We start from the raw sequence: 8,468 nt of genomic DNA, 5'->3' as shown, positions 1-8,468 counted from the left end.
GACAGGGAGAACAGAAGGGCCTAATCTACCGCCTCTACACCATTCATTATTTTATACACTTAAGTCTCCTCTGACCCATTGCTCCTCTGACCCAGATGTTAGTGATTTGAGATTCACCACTTCTTGTGGTGCATCCCCCCTCTTCTGAAGCTGGCCTGCGCCGACATCTACCTGAACAAGGTGGAGATATTTGTGGTGGTCGTGTTGGCGGTCATGGCCCCTGGCCTGCTGATCCTTGTGTCTTATGCCCACATCATCCTCAAGATGTCTTCTGCTGAGGGAAGGCGCAAAGCCTTCTCCACCTGCTCCTCACACCTCGTGGTGGTGACTGTATTCTATGGATCCGTGAGTGTTATCAATTTCTGACCCAAGTCAAGTTATGGAGGGGGCAGAGACAGGCCATTCGGCCTGGTGTACATTGTCCTCACGCCCATGCTGAACCCCGTTATCTACAGCCTGAGGAACAAAGGGGTGCAGGCGGCCTTGAGAAGAATGTTGGGGAGAAAAAAAGTGTGCTACCGTCCAGTATCCTTGCTGATGGTACCTTGTGCTGTAGAGCACTGAGTTCTTTTCACAACTCCCACAATTTGGGCAAGTCATTTTGGGTGAATAGAGTTTCAAGGTGCTACCGTAATAAAACTGACACAACCTCTTGACCCTGACTGTGCCTGCCGGGGGTCAACGCCCCATCTCCACCGACCAAGGGCAACACATGCACTCCCCCTAGGCCTATGCAGGCCCCACGGTCACTCTGCAGGTTAGTGATCGACACTCACCAACCCCCGAGCATCTCCCTGGAGCATCCAGCCCCTTGTCCACTGGACACTTGCGGTAGTCACAGATTGGCTGCTCCCAAAGGATCAGTGAAGCCCAGGTTATCAGTTCTACCTTAGAGCACCGCTCCGCTTAACACACAGCACTTAGATACGTTTATAGTTTAAACAAGTAGATGTTAATTGAACAAAGCACAGAGATCCAAATAGCAGAAAGTAGAAGTAATGGAAACAAAGGGTTATATACATAACATACATTCTAGAGCCTAGACTTAATTCCCAAGATACTCTTGTGTCTTGTAGAGTATTTCTCACCCTGGATCCTTGCAGCGCTTTACAGTCAGGCTGGCTGGGACCCTGCTTTCATTTAAACAAATGCGTGGTCACTTTTTCTCCCAGGGGAAGGACTCAGTGAGTTTCTTTGCACTCCCTGATACACCAGCCCAATCCTTTGATCCTATTCACAAACAGGACACCCCCTCCACTCTTTGTTTCACCCTGCAGATTTACTTTGTAGATTTTGCACTCTCTCAATTTGCATCTGGCTCAGTATGCAAATAGGCCTACACCAAGAGGCGTACAATACACAATGCCTGCCTGTCCAGACAGGGAGATAAGGGTCTGCTCAGGGAACTCAGAACCATAAGCCACTGTGTCACCCCTCCACTTTAGCAAGAGTGAGCTTTGCTGGAGGTTAGACTGTGTGTTGCTCCCCCCCCACACCCATCTGACTGCTTCATAGTAAACTCCTCAAGATTCTGCCAATCTTAACCTTGCCTTGCAGGTAGCCATCACTGACCTCCAGTTCCTGAGTTCCCCAAAGACATATCCCTGCAGTGTCTAGTCCCTGTCACTGCACACTCAGAAATTATGGAGTTCACTGATTCCAAAGAGGCAGCGCACACACCAGACTGTTAGTTTAGCTGAAGACTCACACTTCACTTCAAGATCACAGCACTGAATTGGTTTATAGTAAAACTAAGGATAAGTTTATTAACAAAGAACAGAAATGTAAATGATACTAAGCAAGAGAAAAAGATACAGGTCTGGTTCCAACCAAACCAAACCAAAGCATGCTTTCTCGTGACTAAAACTTAAATCTTAATAAGTTACAATCTTTGCCTAAGCAGTTTTCTCACTCACATCAAGTTACCAGCATCTTTAGCCCTCCAGGCCAGGGATCCAACTTCCACAGAATCAGAGGGTGCTGTTATCTTTGTCCCCAAATTGAGGGATAACTAGAACGGCTTTTTGCTCCTGCTTGTATTTTCCAAAGTCCATTGTCTGTCTCACGAGTTAGAAAGATTTCCTTGAGGTGCAGATTCGGACCCCCAGTGTGCTCACTACATTGTTTCCTCCATCACTTATTAGCTTGATTGCTTTGTTTACCTTATATGGAAATGTCCTTTTATTGTCCTCTCCCTGTAATTAAGCTGATCAGACAGGTAAATCCATATTCCTTTGTCTAGGGCAGACCTGGATTATGTACGGCCTCCAAATGCCATTTTAAGAACATATTTCCCGCACATATACATAACTTGCTATACACAACCCGTACACACAGAACACAAGGATTTTCGGGAGCAGCGTCACCGTTTTGCATACAATACCTAAGGTGACACCGCTTAGATACACATGACGTCAACAGTGTGTTGGGTGTAGTGAGTGTGTCAGGCCTGTTGTGAGTTACAGTCTAGAGGGCCCTTTGCTGACTCAGGGGCTCTTAAGGTCACAGTTACCCCCTGCCTGGTAGGAACACCTCCAACCCACATGACCTGCCTTAAGGCCAAGACCTTAAAGACATTGTTTTGAGTATGGACACACAACTCCTTCAATATTATCCACACCCACATTTCACACCAATTAGGATGCCTAGTGGGCTGCCGGCTCTTGGTAGAGACCTCACATGCCACCATTGAGTGAAGAGTTATGCAGATATCCAACTCAGGGGCTTCCCGTAAAACCCTAGGCAACCCCTCTGCCGCTTGGCACCACGGGATTCCTGGCTCACACCTCCCCCACTCTCACTGAGGCAGTAGGGTTAGCCACTGGCTAATCCACATGCGTTGCCTCAGAACCCTCGTGCCTGGACAGTGCTTCTGTCACACATTTTCCTTGCCCTTCACGTGTGCAGTTTCCATACCGTACTCATGAATGTCTGGACTCCAGCGTTGCAGTCTGGAGCTGGTACCTTCTCTTCCGTGAAGCCCTGCCAGTGGAGAATGGTCTGTTAGGACTCTGAACTTCCTGGGCAGTAGCTATAGCCTTAGTTGCCCCACAACTGCATATTTCCTTTTGATGACTGAGTAATTTTGTTCAGTGATGGGTCAGTTGTTTACTTAAAAAAAGCAATAGGATGCTTCTTATTGCCCTTGCCTGCTTGCATCAGTGCAGCTCCCAGGCCTGTACTTGATGAATCTGTGCAGAGTTCAAACATTTTATCGAAATTTGGACCGGCTAGAGCCAGTGTCGCTGACAGAAGTCTTTTCACTTGAGCAAAGCCCTCCTGACAGGCTGTAGTCAAAACCACCTTGGCAGGCTGTGTCTTTTTGCAGACGTCTGTCATCACAGTCGCAATGTTGCTGAAACCTTCCACGAGTCTTTGGTAATAATTCGGCAAGCCTCTAAAAGACTGAATTTGCTTTTTGGTTCAGGGTACAGGCCAGTTAACAATGGAGTCCACTTGTAAGGGTTTCTGGCAAATCTGGCCCTGTCCTGCCAATGGCCTGGATAAGGGACTTTCGCCCCATCTTGCATTTTGACACTTTTACTGTGAGACCGGCACCTTTGGGTATGTCTATACAGCAATTAGACACCCGCAGCTGGCCCATGCCAGCCGACTCGGGCTTGTGAGGCTGTTTCATTGCAGTGTAGACTTCCAGGCTCAGGCTAGAACACAGGCTCTAGGACCTGGCAAGATTGGAGGGTCCCAGAGCTTGGACTCCAGCCCGAGCCCAGAAGTCTACACTGCAATGAAACAGCCCCACAAGCCGAGCCCTGCGAGCCTGAGTCAGCTGGCATGGGCCAGCCGTGGGTTTTTCTTTGCAGTGGACAAACCCTTTGAGTCTCTTCAGCACAATTTCTCTGTGAGCCTTGTGCCCTGCCCATGCATTTCTGAAGATTGCAATATCATCAACGGAGGCCAAGTAAACGTGGTTTAGAACAGAACAGGGACTTGATTCATTTTAGGCTAGTTACAAAATGTTCCAAGCCTTGTGGCTTTTGGAACTGATGCACTTCCTCACGAGCCCTGACATGAAACTGAGCTGGAAACTTTATCAAATATTTGAGCCCTCGCTGCTTGGCAGGTTCCCTTGCTCTTCTGAAAGCTGATCTCTGTTCAGCCACGTCTTTCTCAAAACCTTGCAAAATCATTCTCTCATTTTGTGGCATCCCCCAAAGCTGCTCTTCCCCCCCTTCCGCCCCCCCCCCAAGAGCTGGCTGCATTATTATTTTTCTTTTACAGTAAATCTGAGAAATTTGACAATCAGTGGGTGAGGTCTGGCAAGCCAGGGTCTGCTGAGCTCTTTCTAAACCAAATTTAAAATCATCCAGCATTACTCAGCAGGTCTGACTGGACTCGGTACAAGTGCATGTCCACTTGGGGACCCGTGACCTGCGGTGATAACAGTGACCCAAAACAGCCTTCTTAAAACAGTGTTGTTTAATCTTAACCGTAGGAACACAGCACAGCAAGAGACAAGGCAGGCTATGCTTCCTCGAAGAACCCCCCAGCCTCTGGAGGTCAGGAGGCAATTGCACCCTCTAAACCATCTCAACAAACCAGGCTCTCCTCTATTCAGGAGGGATGCAGTCCTGGGAAAGCTGGGCTAGCAGGCCCACCATGGGTGGGCAGAGGTAGCATGTCACCGTTAATTGTCCTTGGTGTTTGCAGAGGAGCTCTTCTCTGAGCTATTGTCCATCTTCCTAGGTCGTTTCCAGAACACCCGGCTGTTGAATTAACCCAATAGGTGCATACAAAAACATCTGTACAATATTCAGACAAGCATCATACAGTATTCACAGACTGCTACAGGGTAGCCCATAGAGCTCGCTTTAGCATTTATTTTATTCAGCAGTAATGCAAGGAACCTACAGGCCTGTATCCTGTAAGACTGGGGTTAATTATTTTTTGTCAAGGTTCAAATTTCTTAGTCAAGGTATAGTCAAGGTCCAGACTTCAGAGAAACATTTTTCACACCACAGTAACAATAATAACAACAACAAGTAATTTAAAAGATTTTGAAGTCCATTCAAAAACATCTGGCAGTCCGGATTTGGCCCGCAGTCCACCTATTGACTACCCCTGACATAACATATTATAAAAGTTGTATCCCAGCCTGTGTGCAGGGGGAGAGAGAGATGTAGCCCTTGGGAGGTGCCAGGATGATGGCCACTGGTGCTAATGAGAAAGTGATGGTGACGAGGAAGATAATGGCTAACATTTCTGGTTGTTCTGCAAGGGATGGTGGGAGTATATGGATGTTGGGATGTACAGTATGTATTATTTCAGTCTACCTTGCTGGGTTAGAGTGTTTGTGACTTTGCTGAATGTATTAATAAACGATTACAAAGACAGAAGGGTTCCTAAAGTGTGAGTGTTGCAACCGTGGACATCAAGGTTCCCAACTGAACAGTAACTTTAATAACACTGGGCCTGATACTGGGACAAGAACTTTCAATACCTCAGAGTGATAACTGGGAATTCTTAAGTAATCAATATAATTAATATACGATTCATAGATCAGGCTACAACAGGCAACTCCAAATCCATCACAAGACTATTAAAATAACATTTTTACCCCCACTTTTCAAATAAATATTTTTCTGACCATCACCCTTCTCAGGGCTTCCTTTACCTCCTTGTTCCTCAGGCTGTAGATCAAAGGGTTCAGCATTGGAGACACCACTGAGTAGAACAGGGAAAGCAGTTTGTCGCTGCCGAGTGAGTAGCTGGATTTGGGCTTCAGATATGTCACGATGCCAGACCCGAAAAACAAGGTCACCATGATGAGGTGGGAGGAGCAGGTGGAGAAAGTTTTGCTCCTGCCCGCGGCTGATGGAATACTGAGGATAGCGTGGAGGATACGGATGTAGGATACAAGGATGAGCAGGAAGGGGACCATGATGAAGGTGACAGAGATGGTGTAAACAGCTATTTCATTCCTGTAGGTATCCGTGCAGGCCAACTGCAGCAGCGGGGGCAGGTTGCAGAAGAAGTGGTTGATGCTAATAGGCGCACAGTAGGGCAGAGGGAATATGAAAGTTGTCTGCCCGACTCCCACCAGCACCCTGATGAGCTAGGACACACTTGAGAGCTGGAGACACACACCTCTGATCATCATGGTCGTGTAGCGCAGTGGGTGACATATGGCCATGTAACAGTCATATGCCATGGCAGCCAGCAGGCAACACTCAGTGATCCCCAGGAAGGAGAAGAAATACATCTGTGTGACACAGCCCAGGAAGGAAATACTCTTGTCCTCGGAGAATAAGTTCACCAGCATCTTGGGGGTAGTGGACGAAGTATAACCCATTTCCAGAAAGGACAAATTCCAAAGGAAGAAATACATGGGGGACTGAAGGGCAGGGTCCACCACCGTGATCGTGATGAGGAGGATGTTGCCCACCATGGTGATGAGGTACAACAGCAGCACCAGAAAGAAAAAGTGAAACTTGGAGCTCCAGGATGTTGGAAAAAGCCACAAAGAAGAACTGTATCACAACTGTGTGGTTCCTGCTAGCCATGTCCTACAGTTGTTTTCTATCTGTGGAGATAATAAAATCACAGAGGCATAGGACTGGAAGGGACCTCGAGAGGTCATCTAGTCCAGTCCCCTGCACTCATGGCAGGACTAAATATTATCTAGACCATCCCTGACAGGTGTTTGTCTAACCTGCTCTTAAAAATCTCCAATGATGGAGATTCCATAACTCCCTAGGCAATTTATTCCATGCTTAACCACCCTGACAGTTAGGAAGTTTTTCCTAATGTCCAGCCTAAACCACCCTTGCTGCAATTTAAGCTCATTGCTTCTTGTCCTATCCTCAGAGGTTAAGGAGAACAGTTTTCCTCCCTCCTCCTTGTAACAACCTTTTATGTCCCCTCTCAGTCTTCTCTTCTCCAGACTAAACAAACCCATTTTTTTTTAATCTTCCCTCATAGGTCATCTTTTCTAGACCGTTGATCATTTTTCTTGCTCTTCTCTGGACTTTCTCCAATTTGTCCACTTCTTTCTTGAAATGTGGCGCCCAGAACTGAACAGAATACTCCAGTTGAGGTCTAATCAGCCGGGCGTAGAGTGGAAGAATTACTTCTCATGTCTTGCTTACAACACTTCTGCTAAGACAATCTAGAATGAGGTTTGGTTTTTTTGGAACAGTGTTACACTGTTGACTCATATCTAGTTTGTGATCCACTATGAGCCCCCAGATCCCTTTCCGTAGTGCTCCTTCCTAGGCAGTCATTTCCCATCTTGTACGTGTGCAACTGATTGTTCCTTCCTAAGTGAAGTACTTTGCATTTGTCATTATTGAATTTCATTCTATTTACTTCAGATCATTTCTCCAGTTTGTCCAGATCATTTTGAATTTTAATCCTATCCTCCAAAGCACTTGCAACCACTCTCATCTTGGTGTGGTCCGCAAACTTTATAAGAGTACTCTTTATACCGTTATCTAAATATTTTGACCTTCTGGGGTCCCTTCCAACCCTGATATTCTATGATTCTATGATTCTATGAAATCACTGATGAAGATATTGAACAGAACCCAACCCAGAACCAATCCCTGTGGGACCCCACTCATTATGCACCTGTGATCCACGGATAACTGCTCTCTGGGAATGGTTTTCCAACCAGTTATGCACCCACCTTATAGTAGCTCCATCTAGATGGTATTTCCCTAGTTTGTTTATGAGAAGGTCACGTGAGACAGTATCAAAAGCCTTACAAAATCCAAGATATACCACAGCTACCGCTTCCCCCCTATCCACAAGGCTTGTTACCCTGTCAAAGAAAGCTATCAGGTTGGTTCATTAACTGGTTAAGTTGGGTTGTAGCAGGATGGTCACCTGCTCCAGCCTTAAAGGACTTAAAACAGCCCAGGACTGTGGCTGGGAGCAAGCAGTTCCCAGGCTCATTGGGGGAAGCAGGCTCAGCTGTGGCCACACCCCAATCAGGGCTCAGCTGGCCCTTATAAGAGGGCAGTAGGCCAGGAGCAGAGAGTCTCCTCTAGCTGTAGAGGGAGACAAGCCTGGCTGCTGGGGAGCATACCACAGTACCTGAGGCGGAGCAGGGCTGGGGGAAGGCCAGAGGAGCTGGGGAGGTGAGGTGGGGATAGAGGGTGGGGGTTCCCTGGGGAGGGGAGACCCAAATCTGTGGGGTACTGCAGGGGGCAGCAGCCCGGGTAAAGGGGCACCGTGATCTGGGAGGGACACGGGGGCCAGCGGCAAGCGGGACACCGGCCTGCAGAGGGCGCTCCAGAGGCTGGAAGAGCTAATTCCCAAGGACGACCAGCAGGAAACGCCGCAGGGGTGAGTCCCGCACCGTGACATTGGTGAATCGTATAAGAAATTTATATACATAATCTCTGATACAACAAATTTTCAGTGGTGTTTTCATTTGTGGATGCCCAGTGTAGGACATCTGGCACTTTATGTACAGTGGCACTAAGATCCCACAGCTCCCACTGACT

General features: G+C 47.4%; 1 pseudogene; it reads right to left on the bottom strand.

Moving 5' to 3' along the window:
- Positions 1-5,584: 5,584 nt before the first annotated feature.
- LOC142069225 (olfactory receptor 10A4-like) lies at positions 5,585-6,536 on the bottom strand (annotated as a pseudogene).
- Between the last annotated feature and the right edge of the window lie 1,932 nt (positions 6,537-8,468).

The sequence above is a fragment of the Caretta caretta genome, chromosome 14 (assembly GCF_965140235.1).
Source record: "Caretta caretta isolate rCarCar2 chromosome 14, rCarCar1.hap1, whole genome shotgun sequence".
Classification (NCBI taxonomy): Eukaryota; Metazoa; Chordata; order Testudines; family Cheloniidae; genus Caretta; species Caretta caretta.
This window is presented reverse-complemented; position numbering and strand designations above follow the sequence as displayed.